The following is a 23,966-nucleotide window of genomic DNA, read 5'->3' as shown; positions in this document are numbered from 1 at the left end:
CTGGAAGAAATTGTAAGCTTTCAAAATTTAAGCTAAATAATATGCTTTTAATGAGATCATGTGAATTGCAGATCAAAAGTATCACCAAAAGGTAAAAAGTTCAAAAAGCTCTTTACATGCATAGTGAGGTTGTCCAAAACAGCTTTCATGATCTTCCTGATTGAATTTCTAAAAGTGTTTTTAAGTCTCCCTTCCAAAATGTTGTGGTGCAGCAGGTTTCTTCTTTGATTTTCATCACCTAGGCATAGGAAATCTTAAGTTTAATAGCATGAATTTGTATTTATAAGAATAAGAAGAGCTTGAAATCCTGTGTTATCTTACACTTAATCAGAAAGCACCTAATGAATATTATAACAGGTGATTTGAAAACTTACTGTGTTGTTATCCTTTTTGTACAGTAAAGGAAACAAGCCAGTAATAGAGGCAGACCTCCTATGAGCAGTGTCTCTTGATAGGCAATTTGATTACAGCTAACCATAATAATCAGATAATCAGAATGGTGGATTTGGAGTCCGAGAACCTAGATTTCAATCTCAGATTTGCCACTTATTACTTATATGCCCCTCAGGCAAGTCACTTTCCTCTCTGAGATTCACCTGCAAAATAAAAGAGTTTATCTAGATTACCTCTAAGGTCCCTTCTATGGACCAATGCATCTATGGACAATCCATAGTGAATACTTACTGCCTTCAGAGCCCTGTGATGGGATAATGGGAGAGGTCACCACTGGGCAGTGAAAGGGGCAAAGGGGAAATTTTGCTTGGAGTGTGGAAACAGCCCCAAATCTTCTGTGGAATTAATGTCAAAGGTAGTTCACTTTGAAGGTTAAATAGTTATTTAATCTTTCAAACAGGTGGGATTGAATATGGGCAGGCTGAAGAGGTAGTACTTTATCTATTCCCGTAATTAACTGATTACAATTAGAAGATATTGGATAGTTAAATGTAAAAAGCGAAAAGGAATTCAACAGAATAGTTCTTTTCCTCCAGGACCCAAGTTTAAAAATTGATGAGCCAGCTCAAGTGACATAGGGGTATCTATGCAACAGCAAAGGAAGACCTCTTAGAGGAATTTTATATAGTGCTGGCCTTGGAGACAAGTAGACTTAGCTTCACATTGATGCAGAGACTTAATAGCTCCATTACTTTGGAAAAGTCACTCAACTTCCCTTTGTTTCTGTTTTCTTATCTGTAAAACAAGTGCTTGCCCAGCTCTAAATCTGTGATCCCTGGATATGAACAAGAATCACACAGGAGGGAAGGATTGAATGATTTGAGATCTGTATTACTGTGTCATCCATCCCTCCCCTCTCCTTCCCTCTTTCCTCTCTTGCCCATTTTTCCTCCATCCTTTCCCTCTTTCATCCTCCTTCCCTTCCTTCCTTCCTTCCTTCCTTCCCAGCATTTGTACCACATAGTCTTCCTCAAGTGCTTTTATTGCCATGACACTCTCAGATATTAGACTGTTACTAGAAAAATTTTATCTAATCCATAATAATGTGAATCATAACCTCTCAATTTCTCTTTCTTGAATTATTACCATAGTTAGCATTTATTACACTGTGGCAACTATTAGTTGATCCAACAGGCATCCTTGCCTTACTGCTGATATTCTGGAAAAAATTTCAAATATTTCTCTGTTATTAATAGTTCTTGGATTTAAATAGATACTTTTGATCATAAAAAGAGGACTTTTTATTCCTATGTATTCTGGTTATTTTTTAAACCTAGCTGTGTTTTATCGATGGTTCTATATGCACCTATTGGTATCATCTTGCAACAAACATTTTTATTAATATAATTTATACCTATAATTTTCCTAGGGAAGCAGCATAGTGTACTAAAAAAGCTAGCCTTGGGATCAGGAAGATCTGGATTCAAAGACTATCTTTGATTCAATATGATAATAGTCAATTTCTTAACTTCGTAGTGCCTAAGGCAATTTTTAAAACCATAAGTTACAGGTGCATGGCTGATTTTCATTAGGGGAAATTGGTAGTTTACACATGGGAATTCCTCACATATATCACAATTTTAGATCATCCACAATTCCCAATTCCCAATGTTGAATCACTCTTGTATTTCTGGTAGAAAACAACCTCATCAGAGAGAATTTTTCTTAATACAAGGAAGGGAAGAAATATTTATAGAGCACCTACTATGTGTTAGGCTTTATCCTCAGTGCTTTTTATACATAGCTTATTTGATTCTCATTACAATCCTGTGAGGTATATGAGCTGTTATTATTCCCATTTTAAAATTGGGGAAATGAAGTTGGATTTGAACTCAGGACTTCCTAACACAAGTCCAGCATTCTACCCATTGCAATACCAATGGTCTCATTATTGTTACTCAGTCATCTGACTCTCCATGACCCTATCCAGGGCTTTCTTTGCAAAGATACTAGAGTGGGTTTGCCATTTCCTTTTCCAGATCATTTTATTGATGAGGAAATGGAGGCGAACAGGTTTTAGTGTCTTAGGATAGATTTGATCTTAGACTTTCCTGACTTCAGAACTCATGCGCTAACTCCTGAGCTCCCTGGCTATCCAGTAGCCTCATCAGTCTTTTGTTAATTTTTAATTTGATACTTCAAAAGACAATGAATTCAGAAAAAAATTGGTAAAAAGATGACAAAATCATCCCTATTTGCAGATGACATGATAATTTACTTAGGGAAACCTTGGGAAAGAGTGAAAACATTGAGACAATAGTTTTAATAAAGTAGTGGAATGGGAAATAAATCTATAAAATTCATCAAACTTTCTGTATGTTACTAACAATTCAGGAGGAAAAGTGATTCTATGTAACATAAAAACAAAAATAAATTAAATATGTTATAGTTAACCTAGTAAAACATGTAGAGGAATTATATAAATTCAAATACAAAGCAAATTTTACAGAAATCTTTAAAAGATCTAAGTAAATGAAGAGACATTCAGTTTTCATGGCTGGATCATGTCAGCAAAGTAAAAATGGCAATATTATACAAATAACTTCTATATTTAGTGTCATGCAAATCAAATGACCAAAAATATCTTTAACTTTACATAATTTATCTAGAGGATATGACAAAATTTATATTAGGGAGATTTAGGGAATACCGGATTTTAATCTGTACTTCAGAAAAATAATTCTCAAAATTAATTGTTTTTGACATGAGATAATAAAAGAGATCAGTGGAATAAATTAGGTAAACAATATCTAGAAACAAATGAAAACACCTGTCTGTTCTCCAATAAACCCAAGTATACAAGTTACCAGATAAGGGAACCTCTTCAATTAAAACCACCAGGAAAACTAGTCTGCAGTTTGGTAAAAAAAAATCAACTTATATCATCATCATTCACCCTATAAAGTACACAACAAATTCCAAATAGACCTAGATATAGAGAGCAATACCACTAAAAAAATTAGAGGGGAATGGAAGATTATTATGGAAGAGTTCTTAACTAGCCAAGATCAGATAGTTATTGTTAGTCTAGAGGAGACTATAAAGGATCAAAAAGGACAATTTTTATTATATAAATAGATTGAACAAAAATAATTATAGCTAGAGAACAAAGAACACTAATGAATGGGGAATAAATCATTGCATGCTACCTGTCAATCAAAATCTATAGCAAATTGACATAAATATATAAAATATATAAAATTTGTTAATCAAACAAGTAACAAGTACTTGTTAAATAACAGGACAGCTAGGAGAAACAGTGGGTAGAGTACTGGTCTTGGAGTCAGGAAAACTCATCTTCCTGAGTTCAATTCCACACTCGGACACTTATTAGTCTGGGTAAGTTATTTAACCATATTTGCCTCAGTTCCTTATCTGTAAAAATGAGAAGAAGGAAATGAAAACCACTCCAGTATCTTTACCAAGAAAACCCCAAGATGGAGTCACAAGAGTTGGACATTATTATAACTACTGAAGAATAGACATTAAGTACCTACAATGTGAAACAGTGAGATCCTGTCTCACACCCACCAGTCTAGTACCAGTCTTAAATGATGAGAGAGTTCACTGTTGGAGGGGCTGTGGGAAGACAGACATGCTAATTCACCACTGTCATAACTGTGGTTTGGTTCAAATGATCTGGAAAACAATTAGGAATTAAGCAAGAAAAGTTAGTAAATTGTGCTTATCCTTTGACCTTGAGATCCACAACTGGGACTATACCTCAAGGAGATTATTGACAACAAGGAAGGAAAAAATAATCCAGATGTGCAAAAATGTTAATAGCAGCATTATTTGTGATAAGAAAAAAACTGGAAACTAAGCCCCAAACTGGGAAATGACTAAACAAATTATGCTATATGAGTATAAAAGAATATTACTGTGCAATAAGGTATGCTGAATATGAAAAATTCAGAGTGATGTAGGGTGAAGAAAGCAGAACCAAAAGAACAATATTCACAATAAGTCCAGAAAGGTGAATATAGTAAACATGGAGAAGCAGCAAAACTGACCAAATACAATGTTCAGTATCAGTGTCATTTGACCAATGTTAAAGTACCTGAACATTTGGAATTTTTTTCCTAAGGAGAATCTATAAAATGATTTATTTGGAAATTTATTGGTAATTTATCTGTTTTGTGAAAACAAAACTATTTTAAAAATAAAATGAAGTTTAAAAAATGGGAAAACATACTAATTGGATTGGCACCACACATAATCTGAGAAAACTGTGCAATACAACCATTCATAAAGAATCAATGTATATTGATAATTATGATTCAAGATCTCTATTATAAACAGAATCACAGAATATCAGTCAGCTTTGCTTCTCATGGGGTACTGCTATCTGAAGAAACCGGGACAATGAAAGTAGCAGAAGACTTCAGGGGCCCCAGGACACTGGAGTTGAAAGTTAGCCCTTCACATATTCTCCTTGGTTACACTCTTTCCTATTGTGTGCCTCCACACATACTTTCCAGGCATATCTATTTTCTACTTGAATTTTGCTATCTCTTTTATACTCTTCTCAGTGTTGTATCTATACTACTCCCCACCTTTATCTAAGGCTTCAGGTGGAGTTTTTCCTCTAAAATTCTATTTCTTCCTTTTTCCCATAAAAGGAGGACTAGGCTCTGACATTTTTATGTCAACTCCCAGACTTATAGTTGTTGCTCTATTAGAGAGGCAGAGTCTTCAGACACCCATTAATCAGAGTAGGAATCACTTGTTTCTCCATAAATTAAAGAAAGGAATGAGAAACTTTCTAGCAAGGTCTTTGGGAGAGAAGAAGGATCAAAATTTAGTCAATCTTTCTATTGCTAGGAGAATTCATTCTTCTGATCTAAGCCTTTATCTCAAAGTTAGAAATTTCTCTTTAACTTTCATCACATTCTGATTTCTAGACTAAATTCACTTTAAGTCGTTTCCAAGGCTACCATCTCCAACAAGACAACATGATCCTAGATGGATCTGGTCTCTGTAGCTCTCCACATTGAAATTTGGGTCAATCAGTTAATGATTTGTCAATCATAAAAGCACTTAAGGGTCTTTAGTACTTATTAAGGTACTTACCTTTAATTTAAATACATTTAACTGCCAGACACTGTACTAGACCAAATGACACATGTACCAAAGTCCCTGCTCTCAAGGAGATTCACTAGAGAGAAAGAACAAGACCATTGAGAAGTAATGTAAGTGAATCCGGGTTTACACATAAGCAGTTGAGAGAATGCAATCTTTGTCTTCATCCTGGCTTACCTTCCTGATAATAAGTCTAGTAATAAGCTTCTCAAACTTTGAACCATCCTAGAAAGGCAAGTATTTACTTCACCTATTGTTAAATTCTGCTTTGCCTGATTAGTTTGGAGATGGAAATCTTATTAGAATTTAGTAGGGCAGGGTAGAGCACGTAACCCTGAGGCTTTTTGGGTCAGTGATTGGTATTCTAGAGAGTGTCAATGGGAAAGCCTCAGTTGTCATCTGAACCTCCTCAGATCTTCTGAGAGTAATGGTAAAGACATAAAGAGGAGTAGAATTTAGCTTCACAGTGCTTGCAAAACAATGAATATTAGGTTCGAAATAACTCAGAAGAGACTATTTAAGTAGAATTGGGCTTTGATTTATTTTTAGGGTCTTAGATATGTATTTTGATAGCCAGTTTTTTGGCTTCTGATACTTTATTGACTACCTTTTTATGGTCTTCCAGTGCTCAAAGCTTTAAAAAGACAGCAAGCATACCTACAGATGACAGTTATCTTCAGGGAGAAGGAAATGGCAAATATCAGGTGAAAACAGGATGAAGTAAATTTTTCACCCTGAAGGGCCAAAGAAATCATTATAGTTATCTGACAGCCCTCAGTCCCTTGGCACATGACCTGTTCCCTGACTACTTCATTGCTATTTATATGAGCCAGAAGTTCTAGGGGTTGAAATCAGATGGGATCTAAAGGAACTTATATCATACTAGAGGGGTGGGGGAAAGCCTAGTATCTGCTTTTGACAGCCATAATTCTAATTTTTTTCCTTGCAGGTGATACTCATTTGCTCCTTACCTTTTCCTTTCCACTTTCCAACACACATTCTCACATGCACAGGGTTACAGACACATACACTTCCCTTCTAAAGAATTCTGCCTTTCCTATCACTAGTAGGGAGAACTGAAATTTAGGTAATAAAGAACCTTGGCCTCTTCCAAGAGATTTCACTACATTGTCAGAATATGCCACGAAACAAGGTAACATAAAACAGCTGTCATATTTCTAGGGTGAACAAAGACCATGAAATGGGAAATTCACAATTCCTCCCTCCCTCCTGACATTTATTTAAATATAGCAGGTTTCTTGTTGTAAAACAAAAGCTGTCATAGAAATGCTATTTGTCTGATCTAGTGGAGGCTAGCCCCCTTCCTCATGGCACACATGCAAACGCTATTTGCATAAGGATGGTGTGCTTATTTCCAGGTGAGAAATTGGCTCTTGTTCAGTGCCCTTTATTAAAGTTTAAGTGTTGACTTGGCAAACCTTTGCACAGAGAGAGGGGTAAGGAATGAACTTTTCTCTGAGCTGACCTTTAGGAACTGTTGGGTTGCCTCAAGCTCTGTCATTAAGCATGGTAGAATGCAGTAATATTTATGAAAGAGTATAAAAGCTCACTTCGGAATCAGACTTTCTCCTCCCCCCCAATTAATCTTCCAGGATCAATCAATATTTTTGACATGTCTGTACACATGTGTTGTGAATGAGGTTTTTATGTCACCTCCATAAGCAGTTTAAACACTGAAGCATCATGTTGTGGAGTAAACCAGTAAATCAAAGAGGTTCCTGGCTCTACTTTCTCCTTATAGTCTTCCATTGACCTGCTCTGATAATCAGAACTTTAAAATCCTTTCCCATATTTCATTTCACAAAGAAAAATTTCCATTTTAGCCTCCAGAAAGAGGAAAAAATTTAAAAATCAAAATAGAAGGAAAATAAATTAAAGGAGGAAAGCAAGCAAAAAAATAAAAGAAATCCATTCATATGTTTTGAAATTCTTTCCACTGCCAAACATCTGCTCCCTTTCTGAAGATCAACATCATCTAATTCTTGACTAGGTTGTGCATTTAAGACCTGAAAGCAGTGACCCTGTTGCCTAGCAACCTTGATGCTTAGACCTCAGCCTTAGTGGTTGAGATGAAAAAAGGTCAATTAATGTGGCAGGCCTGTCCTTATCAATATGCTACTGTGGCACCCATTTTTATTTCTTTACAGTAATATATCATAATAAGTTTTGTAGGTCTTTATACCACGGTTTCTCCTCTTTGAATAAAAGCATAACTAAGACTTGAGGGTATGTCTGATATAACAGAAAATGTAACCATAAAAAAAACCCCAGAATAGAAATCATCTGACTGCTGACTATCCTGCTGAGCCGCCTGAGGCACTTACACATTTCCATTGAGTTATTTTATGATCAGGCCAGTATGTTATTGAAATATTATCTCTTTAGCCTTTCTCATTCTGATAAGAAATGACAGGCTCTCAGAACAGTAATACATACACAGTACAAAATATGGAGCTAGGGACAAAATTCAGCTGGGGCAAGGAACATTGGCTTTGGAGAATTTCCATTAAAATGGAGCAACCTTGGGTTGTATTTTAAATAAGTCACTGGGTACATGCTAATGATCTCTTTTAGTAGGGATGAAAATTTGGAGCCTTCTTTTATTGACTAAATGTAGTCCAATAATTGAACAACATTAAAGAAACTGTGTTATTTTTAAAGATTTCCTTCAACAAATAAGGAAATTTTTTTCATATGTATGAATCACAGGTAATCACAATGCTTAAGTCTTGGAAGATAGGGGTTATTCAGAGAGGCAAAAGAGGATGTTATATGAGAAAGCCAAATTTCATTTTAAATACTGTAATCTCAGATGGTGGCCAAACTCATGAATATTCAGAAATAGGAATTTAATTAAGTAACTTCTAAAATTTAGTACACAATACCTTATCTATGAAATACCTTACCTTTATTTAAGTTGCTCAGAGTGACATTGTGATGCATGCATTGGGCTATTGTAGCTATTGTATTCTTAAACTTTGTATGTTGATTATTTTTTTAAGATAGTGTTCTTTCATATATGCAAAGTAGATCCAAATATATTTATACATAAATAAGGGAGTCATCAGGGTATAACAGAAAGGTTATTTATTGTAGTAGAGGTCCAGGGGCCTAGGTCAAAGTCCCAGCAAAAGCCCTCATCTTTTTCAATTTCCTCAGCTGAAAATGAAGAGTTTGAAAGATTTCTAGTTTCCCTGCTGGCTTTAAGGTTTCTTGTCATACTTTCCTGCTACAGAGACACAATAAGGTACTTTCTATCAGTACAGCAAAATGATTCAAGATTCCTTGGAAGATATTACAACAGAAATATTCCTGTCAAAGGACCCTCTGATAATAAACATCAGACAAGACACACAACAGGGAGATATATGCAAAGTAAGACATGTACAATTTTGTAGAATTAACATTTTGGGTGCTCATTTGGTGAGGTGGTTATTTGTTTTTTGACCTACTGATCACTGATGCTGGAGAGGACATAAATTTAGGTGGCCTACATAATTAGAACCATTGTCAAATTGGATGTATTGATCACCTAGAATTCTGATGTTAGCATTCTCATCTATTTAGCCCATTTTCCCAGAATTTGAGTGGGCCTTGTTTCTCTTTTGCCTCTTTCTGTCTCTACCTCTGTCTGCCCCCATCTCTCTCTCTCTCTCTGTCTCTGTCTGTCTGTCTCTCTTTGTCTCTCTGTCTCTGTCTCTTTGTGTCTTTCTCTGTCTCTCTTTGTCTCTCTCTCTCTCACACACACACACACACACACAGACACACACACAGACACACACACAGACACACACACAGACACACACGCGCGCACACACACACACACACACACACACACACAGAAACACACATTAATGGAGAAGCAGATGTTGTCTCCCTCCTCACAAATGCTATACAGTGAATCATCTTAGCCTCTCTGTAAAATTTTAACTTAATGGAGTCCTGGCATTTCTGATGAGCTGAAGAACTTAATTTTATAGAACAACCTATTGAACAAGCTGTTCTTGGACATTCCCATCTCAACTAAATGTTAAAAGTATTAAAATTCACATTAGCGCAAGAGGAAATTTTGCATGGGTAATCCTTTAATACAGTGTTTTATGGCTCTATTAGCTGCACAGCAGCTGGTGACATGATGAATTTAATCCATTAAAAAATTCAGTAAGAGGTTTAAAAGTCAGCTTTTTAAAACATTATCTTGCTGCAAGGAAAGCGAACTTCTCCTTAGGGCCAGAATCAGAGGGACTTCACACTGTGGCAGGTATAGGAAACGCACTGGCATGACAGGCTTTCATATGCTTATGGATTCACACCTAGAGAGGGGTTATGATGATTAGAAAGAGCCCAGGACACAAGAGACTCCTAAAGGAGAATGTTGCAGAGTACATTTCTGCCTCTCATAGCTTTCTTTCACTTTCTCTCTTTTTTTTTTTGGACAAAGCTTTGTGCTTAACAATAAAAGGTTACCAGATACTTTAAAACAAGCATACATGTATGAATGGATGAATGAATCTATCAATGTATATGTTTGTCTATCTATCTGCCCATCCATCCATCTATCTGTGACTATTCTCATTTGTTTCTGATAATTTTAGTCTCCTGTTGGAAACTTTCCCTGGAGCTTGTTTTGAGGGCAGTGAGAGTTTTTGCCTTTGTACACTAGATGTTGAGCACAATGCCTACATACACTTAGCAGTTAATAAATGCTTATTGATTGATTAATGATGAACTAATGTTTAAATCAATTTCATACCACTGATAAAAAAAGTTTTTGAAAATTACTATTGAAGCAGTTTAGTGGTTATAGCCTTATCACTAACTTAATTCTATTTTCTAACTTAGGGATGGGGTAAGGTAATAGGGGAGTAAGGAGATAAAGTGGCTAATAGAAGTCACATGGAGATTTCATGACAGAGCTGAGATTATAACTTAACTGATTTTCAGTTTTTGAACCTTGGGTCTTCAATTCTTTACTTTTGTATCCAAATGAGAGCTGTTTTACAAGAAAAACATCTCTATTACCATTGTGGTCTTAAGAGGTTTTTAGGTAGGTTGAGGCATTCTTAAAGACAGGAATGTGCTAAAGAGAAGATTTCATTGTTCCACCTCATGAAGTATTCTAGGATCAAGGAGGCAGTGAATGACACCTTGAATCAAATCATAAGCATTTGCAAAAGAAGCAGTTACAATATACAAATACCTATGAAAAAATGGGTAGTTTCACTCAGTAAAAATGTTTAACTCAGCCACTCATTTATACAGTTTTTCTGTACATGTCTAAGTTCTCACTTGTTTCTGTCCTCATTTATCTTAACTCTATGCTTAAGAAAGCACTGAGATTTCATTGTTAAGTGATATTAATCATAGGCTTAAGAATGGAAAGGGCCTTAATGGTACTTTTAAGCCAGCCTCCCCATTTTACAGATAAGGAAATTGAGGTCCATAGATGTGACATATTTAAAGACAGGATTTCTACCTAGGTCCTCTAAGTTTAGCATTCTTTGCATCTCAGCACAAAAACAAAAATGGAAACTAGTATAGTGGCTCCATAGAGTGAGACTAAAGTCAGGAAGACCTGGGGATGTCTTATCTCTCACCTGTTCAATTTAACAAGTTAAATCAGCAAGTATTTATTGAGCACCTTCTATGTGCCAAATATTGTGATAACCATTGAGGACTCAAATAAAGGGAAAAAATGCTCTTGAAGAGTTCACAATCTAGTGAAGGAAATAACATGCAAAACCATTTCCAAATAAATTATATTGAGGATAAATTGCAGGTAATCTCAGAAGAAGGAGACCAAGATTGAGTAGGACTGGAAAGACTTGTTCCCAAATGTGAGATCTGAAGGAAGCCAGGGAAGCCAGAAGGAGGAGATGAGGAGGGAAGATTCAAGGTACGGGGCACAGCCAATAAAATTCCTAGAATCTGGAGATGGAGAGTCATCATACTGAGGAAAAGCAAGAAAGTCACTGTCACTGGATGTGGAAAATGTATGAAAAACAGAATGTGTGGGAATAAGGTACAATAAGACTGAAAAGATAGGAAAAGGTAAGTTATTGAAGAACTTTAAAAGACAAACAAAATGTTTTATATTTTATCTTAGGGGTAATGGAGAACCACTAGAGTTGACTGAATAGGGGATGGTCAAATCTGTGCTTTAGGATAACCAATTTGGCAGCTAAGTGGAGGTTCAAATAATGGGTTCAGTTTTAGATAGTTTTAGTTTAAGAAGCATAGTTTTATTTTTTATTAAGTTCAGAACAGAATAATATTTAAAAAGGAAGTATAGCTAGGTGGTAAATGTAGTTTTACTTTTAAAATTTCTTAAGTTCAGAACAAAATAAATAAAATTTTAAAAAGAAGTGTAGCTAAGTGTCCTCTCCCTACATGTAGCATGAGTTGCTCTTGTTTAACTTGAAGGAAGGCAGAGTAGACTTCTTTCTTACCTATTCTCTCCTCCCCTGCCCCTCCCCCTTCTCCAAGGGGAGACTTTAATTATTGCCAGGAAGGGAAGTGGGAAGTTGGGACCAGAAGCTCTTTGCTTTCCTCAGAGAGGGAAGAGATGAGGCTAGAATTAAATGTATCTACTCTCTTAAATATTATCATTCTAGGAGATGTGATCAGGTTCAAGCTAGCTTCTGATTGCTTTTCAATATTGGGAAGGAAGGAATACCTTAAAATCTATATCCAGTGCTTGACCTCTTTCCCACTATATACCAATTCCACAACGAACATACATAAAGCAATTAACCACGAAAACACATTTATCTAAGTTGGTAGCAGAATAGAAGTTGGAGAAGGTATAGGAGAAAATATGCCAGACAATACCGAGTGGAGGAGCTCTGCCATTGAGAGTGAGGTAACTAAGCTCAAACAAAACTACATTTACCACCTAGCTATACTTCCTTTTAAAATATTATTTATTCTGTTCTGAACTTAATAAAAAAATAAACCTAGATCTTATACAAGAGAAGTCTCTAGCAGAACAAGCTGAGTCTAAAGGATATGATAAAGATTGCCCCTCCTCCCTAGTCTTGATTGAGTCTTTTCCTTTAGTAACCTGAAGTGAGGTTGACTTTTTTTTCCATCTTCTCTCTTGAAGTTGAAAGCCAGAAAGTACCCAAAGCAATTTGAAGCTTGAAGTGAACTCAAAGAACACTAATGAGAGAGAAACTCTCACTCTCATTAGCTCCACTCCACCCCTCACATAAGATAGGGCATTCATTTCTACCCCTGAGGAGAGATTTATAGCAATGGGACTAAGATTACAGACATTTATGAAGCATTCAGTTGGAAGATTGGAGGCAATGAGAAAGGTTAGGGCTGGACAAATAGATCTAAGAATCATCAGTAGATTGAAAAATTGAATCTATTAGAGTTGATTAGATCACAAGGGAAATAATAAAGAGGAAATGAGAAGAGAGTACAGGACAATGTCCCAAGTGTCTCTTAACTTAGATGAAGATCTCACAAAGGAGACTGAGAAGAACTGGTCAGACAGGTAGGATAAAAAATCAGGAGAAAGAAGTATTAAGAAATCTAGAGAGAAGAGGATGATTGACAATGTGAAAGGCTGCAGGGAGGTTAAAGGATGAGAAATGAGAAAAGGCTATGGGTTTTGATAATTAAGTGATCATTAATAATGATCTTTTTTGTTTTTGTTGTTTTTTACAAGGCAATGGGGTTAAGTGACTTGTCCAAGGTCACACAGCTAGGTAGTTATTAAATGTCTGAGGCCACATTTGAACTCAGGTCCTCCTGACTCAAGAGCCAGTGCTCTATCCACTGTACCACCTAGCTGCCCCCCAAATATATTAATCATAAAAACATTAGTACTATACTCTCCATTTTAGACACATGTCTGTCAATTACAAAACTTATTTAGCATTATTCTAATTCAAGCATTGTTTTGATTTGAGAGAAAAATGTCCAAATGGATAGTTTCTTTATATTCTTGGACATATCTCTCACTAAAATGAAATATGTTTGAAGTAATATTTATAGGCATACTGAATGAGGAAAATTTCACAATGTGATATAATATAGTTACACAACTTAGAGTAAGGTAAAATTAATATTTTGCCTCATCAATTCAGAATCAAAGCTTTTGGACATACCCTTGAAGTATACGTTTATTAAAATCTGTTTTTGGCCCTCCCCAACAGGTGTTACAGATGACCTGAAATATTTTAAGAGACCATCTCCCTCTGATCAATACCATAACTCCTTCAGGATAAAAGGGGAGGGCAGCATTTTAAGTAGACAAGAGGTATTTATGGCTTTGAATCTGGTTATTATCATTTATCTATTTTCTAGGGTCTTAACACTCATTCTTAACCTTTTACCTGTTTTCTAAAAAGAAAGGAATTAGACCTAAGAGAAAGGGGAAGGAGAGATTTTAATAGAGGTTATTATTTTTTGAGAAATTTGATAAGTAGTAACAACAATAGTAATAATAATAATAATAATAATAATAATAATAATAATAATAATAATAATAATAATAATGATGTAATTTCTCCTTCAGGTAAATCTGGAAAACCAAAGGTGGAGAAATATTTATTTTTGAATATTTTCAGTTGAACGGCAAAGGAAATTTTAATATGCTTCTATAGGTACATACTGACTGCCTGACTCTATAAGCTTCACAGATTCAAAGGGCAGAGGCTCTAAAGCTTCTCCTCTTAAAACCACATCTCACAATTGTTGTGAACAAATGAGCCACCCCATACAAACTGAATGTTAACTGTATGTAACTGAATCAAGAATGTCCAAAAGTTTAGATCAAAGCTGACTCAGCCTTTCTGAAGCTGCCTCTTGTTTCACCTACACAGTCAATGTGAAAGACTTCTATGTGGTCAGACTAGAGGCAGTTACAGAACATCTTTGCAAACTCCATAGTCTCTCTAAGGCACATCTATTCCACCTTATCTTGTCTATCTTGGAGACAGGTTCTTCAGCTTCTCTATGTAGGGAGATGCTGTTCCAGGTGCTCTGAACACACACCAGGTCCCATTATGAATTTATCACTAATTGGAATTAATTTGCCTTGCATTGGTCTTTTATAGTTTGGACTGGGAGCAAGTAAATAGGAAAGTTTGGCAAACTTGATCTGTCAAGAGTGCAATAACCACATTCTTTACATGATAGATTCTTCAAGGGTATGGCTAAGGTTGAATAACACTGTTAGACTCATGAGCAAAGGGACCTTTGATAAAGCTTTATAGGATGATGAAGAATACCTAGTTAGGAGGAAATCTTTTGGGTAGCATGACCTCTGTGTTCAGGAAGGGTTTAGTTAGTGTTCCTACATGAAATTCACCTTTGGAGGGGGAGCTAAATCCAGTAAGTACAAGGTATTGCTACTTTCTAGGTGCTGTAAAGTAAGTCATGAAATATATATTATACAATAGGATATCATTTTTGACAGATTATTTAAATTGGGGAATGGGGAAGCTGTGGACTTGTCTTTATTGAATTTTTTAAAAGATCAGTTAGGTTAGGAATAAAGGAACTGAATAAAGGCTTCTAGTCCATTAGATAGATTCTTTATGGAGAATTTATGAAAAGATATGACTAAGAGTCACTCAAGATGAGCAAGTGTTCATGAGCAAGGGTAGATGATCTATAAAAATGGACTATACCTCACAAAAATCATATCATGATTTTTGATATGTTGAAGTTAATCTAGCTAATCATCATATAATGCTGGGATTCTTATCATTTTTATCATGGACCCATTTGGCAGTCTATGGGAGCAGAGGGACTTCTAAGAATAAAGTTGGGTTTTTTTGTAGTTTTTTTGCAAGGCAAATGGGGTTAAGTGACTTGCCCAAGGCCACACAGCTAGGTAATTATTATGTGTCTGAGGCTGGATTTGAACTTAGGTACTCCTGACTCCAGGGCCTGTGTTCTATCCACTGTACCACCTAGCCACCCCCAAGAATAAAATTTTTAAATGAATTAATTAAAATACCTAGAATTGCAAAGGAGATAAATTATGTTGAAATCATTATGAAAATTTTTTACAAAGCGAGTTCCAAGACCACAAGATAAGATTCCTAGAGGCATTAAAAAAATCACCTATCATTAAGAAACTGATTATCCAAGCATCCTGCTAGGTGGCACCTTGAATAGAATGCAAGTATGGAATCAGGAAGATTCATTAGTCAGACAATTTACTAGCAATGTGACTGGGCAAATCACTTAACCCTGTTTGCTTCTGTTTCTTCATTTGTAAAATATGCTGGAAAAGAAAATGGCAAACCACTCTGGTATCCTTGCCAAGAAAAACCAAAAGGTGATCACAAAGAGTTGGACATGACTGACAAATTACTCAACTACAACAACTAGAAGTTTCCTTTTGGTCATTTCAGAACTTGAGCACACTTCATTAGGGTGACAGAGGAGAAGGCAGAAGAATAGAAATTCATTTAAGTATTTTTTCCCATATTTTGGTAATACAGGTAAGAAGTTTCATCAGAAATAATTTGAAGTTTATGACCAGCATGGTGTTTTCCATGATCTGGATGATTCTCATCTTTTCTCTCAAAGAATTGAAAATAGCCTGAAGTTTGGATGTTTCCATGTTATAGAGCTTGTAGACCCAGGGCAGAAAGAGACCTTTCATTTTATAGATGAGGAAAATGAAATCAAGAAAATCTAACAGATTTGGTCAGTCATTTATTTAGAGGCAGAACAAGGATGAGAACATAGGTCTCCTGACTCCTATCCTAATCTTATTTTCATAACACCATGTTGGGACAGCATCATAGTTCCTTTAATAATGAATTTATCCTTAGTCTTATCATAGGTCTAGTCATTTCAAGAGTGGAAAACCTAACAAGTAGACTATTTATATGAGCAAAATAGAATGGAAATTTGAAGTAATTGTCTAATATAGTGAGGAAAAAACGTCCCAATTCTCAAAGCATGAGTCCTTGGGTGGGAGGGGAGGGATGGAGATAGATTTTTAAAATTTGGTTTTCTTTATTGATTGCATTAATCAATAAATCACTGAACAATTATCAAATGCCTACCATTGTGTTAGATACTGGCCAAACAAATACAAATAATAACAGTCCTTGCTCTCAAGGAGCTTAATTCTATCATGGAAATATTAATTGTATCTGTAAATATATTCAAAAGGTACACAATAAATACAAGGCTATTTCAGGACACATTCTTAGGGACTCTGCAAAGGCCTCTTTGAATAAAGGATGCTTGAGTTGATCTTTTAAGATAGGAGACTAAAGCAGAGCATTATAAGCATAGAGAGGAAAGTTGGAATATTGTATGGAAGGAGCAACAAGAATGGCCTATCATATAGGCCAATGGAGTAATGCATAATAAGTCTAAGTTGGAGCCAGGTTGTGAAGAGCTTTAAATCTAAATAGAAAAGTTTCTATTTGATCCTGGGGTTTATTGAGGAGAGTAATATAATCATAACTATACTTTCAGAGTAGCACAATGACAGCTGCATGGAAGATGGGTTGGGTAAGATAAAGATAAGGCAGGGGGACAATTTAGGAGGCTGGTATAATAATTCACATGGCAGATGATGATCTTAATGACAAGGAGTTAGAGGTGAAGCATGATTAGTGACAATATGGTTCAGAAAAATATTTCATTTCTAGCCAGGAGTGCTGGGTTCAAATTCTAACTTTTCTACTTATGATCCAGAAAGCAAGTTGCTTTTCCAAAGTCTTATGATCCAGAAGACTTTGGAAAAGCAACTTACTTTCTTGGGTTCTAAATTTCATTATCTGTGAAATAATGGAATCATGCTAGATGACCTCTTAAATTCATTTCAGTTCTAATTCTGTAATCCTAATCCTGCATTTAATTATGTGTTATCTCAAGATGATACTGTTTTTCCTTAGATTGATAATATAATACTATAGGTTCATTTATCTTAGGAGTAAAAGAAGTATACATACCTGTGTTATTATGTTTTGACATGTGCATAGGCACTTACACCACATAAATTACCAGTGATTCAAGGATTGGAATTTTTCAGACCAAAGGTGAAGAAAAATATTTCTCATAGCAGTCAAAGGTAAAATAAGCTACTGCCCAAACAGATCATGTTTCTGCATACCTTCTGGAGGCAGAGTTCTCACTGCCATCAGTTAGGGACCCACTGTGCTTTCACATCCTTCCAAGAATAAGGTTGTATTCTATAATGTTAGATGACACAATCTGGCAAACAAGCAGACACCCATTAAAATGAATGACTGTCAAAAAATTTTTTATGCCTATTTGTTATTAACGACCTAGAATGTGAAGGTGCAATTCAAATAGTTTATTATTGTTACATGTCTGAAGCAATATATTACAGTTTACGCCTTGGTTTGGAAGTTGATTACAAGTTTTATGAGACTGAGTGCCTGTTATTGGCAATCTTGATGTTTTCTTTTCCCTGTTACATGTCACAGACAATTGATTTATATGTAGTCAATGATTTTTTATATTATATCATTTCAATCAAAAAATTAAAGAATAAGATATGTGGTAGAGAGTAAAAAGAGGATAGCAAAGGTTATACCAATGAAATGGAGGGAATTTAAAGTACCAGAATATGTGCTCCCTCTGGATCTTTTTTTTTTCAGATATTAAAATATTTCAAATTTTCTTTCCTTTGGATGAAACAAGTCTTAAGAGACATTTTAAAAACATATTTTGAGATTATTAACCAAAAATAAAAATATCACATTTCCAATTAGCCTGAACAAACTTTGACATGTATACCACATCTTGAAATTGTATTAGAATTTTTCTCAGAATCATAACTTGTGAGGTGCCAAAATTTAGGGGTTGCTAAAAGCCTTCAGCAGCATAGAAATAAGCTAATTTTGCATGTAGTTAATATGAATTATTAAGCTAGGAAGATACCAGATGGCCTGCCTCTTCTTCTTCTTCCCATTCCCTCTTGACTATACCCCAGACAAACTCTTCCTTTTTCACTGACTGACCTCTCTAGCAGTGATCTCAATATTTTCTCAGTGTCTCTCCCCATTGAGGCTGGTGTCCTGGGATCTCTCCTACCACCATCTTTTATCCTCAAGTCTTTATTCCTCCAATTTCCAATTGCAAATGAATTTGTTTTAAATGGCTGTTTTGAAGGTAGATTTTAATATTACTTAATGCCATGACATTTGTTTTGTGCTATTACCCCAGAAACCCAAATGATTAGTTATGGCTCTGATTTTTATATCCCTTCTAGCTCTTAGTACTGCATACTTGAAATCTCTTTGTGCTGTTCCTAATGATATAACAAAGATATCTGAAATTATCATGCACAGATTGCTTTGGAGATATAAACTATCTGATTTATAGTTCCATCATAATACAACGTGTTTATTAAACATTCACAAACACATGACCCTGAATAAAATCAAATAAACATGGAGCTTACCTTCCAGGAACAGTCTAAAATTAATAATATCAATGAAAATTGGTTTAAAATAAATGTTTTAGCACAAAAGGAATAATTGGATCAAGAGTGGAAAATTTAACCAACCAGCTGTTCTATCTATAGGACACCAAATAGTCAGCTGGAATAATTTTTCATTGAATTGACTAGCTATTTTAGTGCACATAGAGTTCTGATCTAATTAAAAAAAAATATACCTTACTGAGAAGTTCATGGTTTTAGCAGAAAGGTGTGGGATGAGGAGTTAGGCAGGAGAGTCAGTTTTTTAATATACAATTAGATTGGTTATATAAGGAAGAATAGTTTTAGGAGGCCTTTGAAAGAGGGAGGAAATGTTTGGAAAACCTAAATGAGAAATTGTTGTTTTGCATAGGACACATTCTTAGAGAATCTGCAAAGGCTTCATTGTATAAAAGATGCTTGAGTTGATCTTTTAAGCCAGGGAGACTAAAGCAGAGTATCACAAGCATGGAGAGAGGAAATTGAATATTGTAATTTGTCTCCTACAATCTGGAATGAGGAATCCAACTTACTGGTTTCCTGATGAGTACAAACTGCATTTGTGCTCTTAGACACCCAAACCTTGGTGTCTCCAGTTGGTCTAAAACATTGCACTGCATATTATAGTTCCTTAGAAAACCCTACACTTCTCCATCCACTCTCACAGGGCTGTCCAAAAACTAAGGTCTTGCCATCTATCTTGTTGCTGATCTCTCCAGAAGACCAGACCTTGCCATTCACTCTCCCTCTGTACCTTTGAATTTCTGGACATTGTCATCCATTTTGTTATTGTGTCTCTTTTCATCTGATTGAATGCTGAATTTTAAGGATGTCTGTTTTTCCCATTCAACCTGTTACTGGACCCTCCTATGTGTGTTGTCTCCCTCTATTAGAATGTTGACTTTTTGAGATGGCCTCTCATTTGTTTTGATATCTCATGCTTAGCACAAGCATATAAAAATGTTATAATTGCTTTTTTCATACATTCATTCTTTCAATTTCAATTCACTTCTTGCCTTGCCTCATATTACCTAAACAAATTTCTATAAATATATTAGCCTTGGGGTGGCTAAGTGGTGTAGTGGATAAAGCACTGGCCCTGGAGTCAGGAGTACCTGGGTTCAAATCCGGTCTCAGACACTTAATAATTACCTAGCTGTGTGGCCTTGGGCAAGCCACTTAACCCCGTTTGCCTTGCAAAAACCTAAAAAATAAATATATTAGCCTGTAACCTCTCCTTTCCTTTTTAATGTTTAGGTCAGTTTCTCTCTTGTACTTCTGCTCTACTCAACATTCCACCTGGGCTGTCCCAGAAGGACCACTTTTCACATTTTTCCTAATTTACTTCAGTCTGGTTTATCACCGCAGAATTGAGAGTTGAATTGAAGTCAGAAACATGTCCACTTCCCTGACCAGGACTACCTATTTCCCTGGGAAAAGGAATATTTAAATACAGGTAGTAAGTGTATAAGATTGAATTTGAAGTCACAAAGATAAGTCTTCCTGACCCCAGGTTGGGCATTTTATTCACTGGACCATCTAGCTGCTTAAAATCCTCTATGAACATCTACAAATGCAATCTAAAAAGCAAAACAAAAAAATGATGTAACCTGGATTGGGAGAGGAAAGTTCTTTTCAGGAGTTTAATCATTCTATTTTATAATGATGATGAAATCATGAGTCACAAGGCCCTTGGGGGGTGGGGGGACAAGAATTGCATTAAATTAAATCATTTAAAAGGAACTGAGATTAGAATGCCTATACTGTACTTGTGACAAGTTTACTTAAATCCATTTATTCACCAAAATATTTCATTCAATTTGTCATTGACAGGTTTGTAACTGAAATCCCATCCTAAATCATACCTCTCTCCCTCACTATTGTATCCATCCTCCCTTCCTTCCTTCCTTCCTTCCTTCCTTCCTTCCTTCCTTCCTTCACCAATTCATCAATCTATTTGTTGATTAATCTACCTATTAATTTATTTTCTTATCTACTTATTTGTTTTTTGTTTCTTTGTCCCAAGTTTATTTTGATATTGGAAACTCTTTTTGGAAACTACCTTTAATGAAATAGTTCTCAACCTTTTTTATGTCATGGACTCCTAATCTGTCAAAGCTCCAGACCTTTTCTCAGAATATTTTAAATACATAAAATAAAAATACACAGGATAATAAAGGCAGCTCAAGGACCCTTTACTAGCAACTTCTGCCTATTGTATATTGGTACTTGTTCTCTTACTGATAGCCTTTGATAGTTGCCTGAGTCACTAAGAGGCTGAAGAACTTATTCAAGGTCATTCAACCAATATAAGTCAGAGGTAAGGCTAAATCTTGACTTTTCTGCCTCTGAAGCAACTCTACCTGTGTCATACTGCCTCTTCAGCATCTTTGTTAACAACTGATTTTTATAGAGAGCCGATTTAGTTAGCATGAAAACATATTAATGATATTGCCAGAAAGGAGTTATAAACCCTTCCCTGTTCAAAGGATTTGGTCATACTATAGATTCCTGTAATGCATAGAGCATTACTGATTGCATTTCTGTCAATAGAACACGAAAGATGCAGAATGAGTTGTTTAGAAGCAACATTATCACCAATTTCTGTTGTAATAAAATGAAATGCTCACAGAAATAATTATCACAGAAATAAAATCACACGGAACATTAAGGAAAGTGATGTTAATATAGTTGAGTGAAGACATACATATCCCAAGTGTTCTTTGCTTGGGCGAGGGAAGAAGGAAGCTAGAATTCATTGATTCCCAAGGGATGAAGGGTATTATTGTGACATGTAACATTCTCAAAGATTCATCCATGAGATATCATCCACCACAAATTCCCATTATGTAATGACAGTTTTATGCTATACAGTCTAATTCCCTCATTTTAAAGATGAAGAAGCCAAAGTCCACATTGGTACAGTGACTTACTCAAGATTCAATAACTAAAAAAGACCAGAGTCAGGATTTGAATTCAGATCTTCTGAGTTCAGACTCAGAACATTTTCTATTCCATTATTTTATCTCTATGTACTAGAATTTACAACTGTGAATTATTCCACATTCCCTCCAAAATTTGTCATTTTCCTTTTCTGTCATATTAGCCAAACTGATAGGTGTGGGGTAGTATCTCAGAGTTACTTTAATTGGCTTTTCTCTAATAAATAGTAATTTAAAACATTTTTTCATATAACTATAAGGATTTCATTTGAAAACTCTGTATTCACATATCTTGACATTTTAGGGAATTATTTTCATTTTCATAAATTTGCCTTAGTTCTCTATATATTTGAGAAATGAGGGCTCTATCAGACAAAGTTGTAAAAATTTTTTTAGCAATTATGATTACTAACTTAATCTACTTATCTTTCAAGATCTGGTTTGTTTATTCCTTTATTCAACAATATTGTTTCAACTATGTATGATGTATACTGTATAGTTCAAGTCCTACTCTTCCAAAAAATTGCCCAATTTTATCTTTCTTATGCTTTGCATTGTAGGTACTAGTACATTGTTTGTTGAATGAATAATTTAATTAATGAGTAGTTTCTTTTGTATCTTTTAATTGAATGAACCAAATAGGTTAGCACTTTTTTGGAATGATACATAATGCATCTATATAAGAAGGGCTAATTTATTCAGTATTATCAAATTTCCATGTGAGTGAATTTTCCAGATAGTTGTATCTTAGCATTTAAAGGAAAGGTTAAAGGAAATCTTTACTGGTTCCTGGTCTTGCTGTGGGCAACTTTTTGAATGACTATGTCTTTTCTTTCTAAATCTATTGTGATTTCCTTATAGTTGAGAAACACCTTATATTTCATTGATAAAAATAATTAGCAATTATATAGTGCTTTAGGGTTTGCAAAGCACTTTAATAGTTTATCTCATTTAGATTTCACAAGAACCTTGTGCTTACTGTACAGATGAAGGAACTGTAGGTAAGAGGTTAAATGAATTGTGTCTCAGATTTATAAGGCTAGTAAATGCTCTTACACAGGATGAATTCAGATTTTTCTGATACTATTCCACATCTATCTGTTATCCTCCCTAGCTACCTACTTTATGGTACCTCTCTCAGAGCTGTACACCAAAGTAGGTGTTTAATAATCCAATCCAATAAACATTGATTAAGTGCTTAAAAGTGCTAGCCCTCAAGAATCTTACAATCTAATGAGGCTGGGAAGACAACACTCAAAAGAAAACAAAAAGTCCAGCTTCTGTCATCTATAAGGCAAAGTATTGGACGGAGTTTAGTACTCCTCCTTACAGCCCTCCCATCAGGAAAGGAGGCTGAGGGAGGTGGTGTCAGTCAAGGCTTAAATTAGCCTGGTGCTAGATTAGAGGTAATAAACTTAATCTGGGAGGGCCATTTTAATCCATAGTAAAATTGAAATCAGGAAATGAAGTGTGATGATTGCAGGGTGTTTGAAGGTTGATTAATTGAGAGTGTTTAAAAGATATATATATATATATATATATATATATATATATATATATCCCGAAATAGTTGTTGATGCTTCTGATTCAGCTCTACCTGTGCTCTCTTTCCAGTCAGAAACACACCTATGAGACCTTGTGGCATAACACTTTTCACCTTTCAGATCTTAAATAATCTTGTTAATTTATATTCTTGTCACTTTCTTGAATAACCCTTCTTTTCCTATTTATTCATGCTGCCCTTTAAGTATGAATCAATCTGGTCTTTCCCTCCTTTCATTACATATTTTTCTAGGTTTTGAGAACAGTTAAAAATTCATCTTTTCCAGGAAGCCTTCTTCATTGACCTAAGACCCAGCTACCAACTTGACAAGTTTAGGCATTCAACAGACTCTTATCTTTAGGTCTGCATCTGATTTCTGTTATTTGTGTATGTTACTTTAGGCATATTGTCACTCTATCAATCTATTTACTCTGTCTCAGACTTTTTTTTGTTTTGGTAACCTCAGCACTTAGCCTAGTGTTTGACA

Source organism: Macrotis lagotis, chromosome X (genome assembly GCF_037893015.1).
Source record: "Macrotis lagotis isolate mMagLag1 chromosome X, bilby.v1.9.chrom.fasta, whole genome shotgun sequence".
Lineage (NCBI taxonomy): Eukaryota > Metazoa > Chordata > Mammalia > Peramelemorphia > Peramelidae > Macrotis > Macrotis lagotis.
This window is presented reverse-complemented; position numbering follows the sequence as displayed.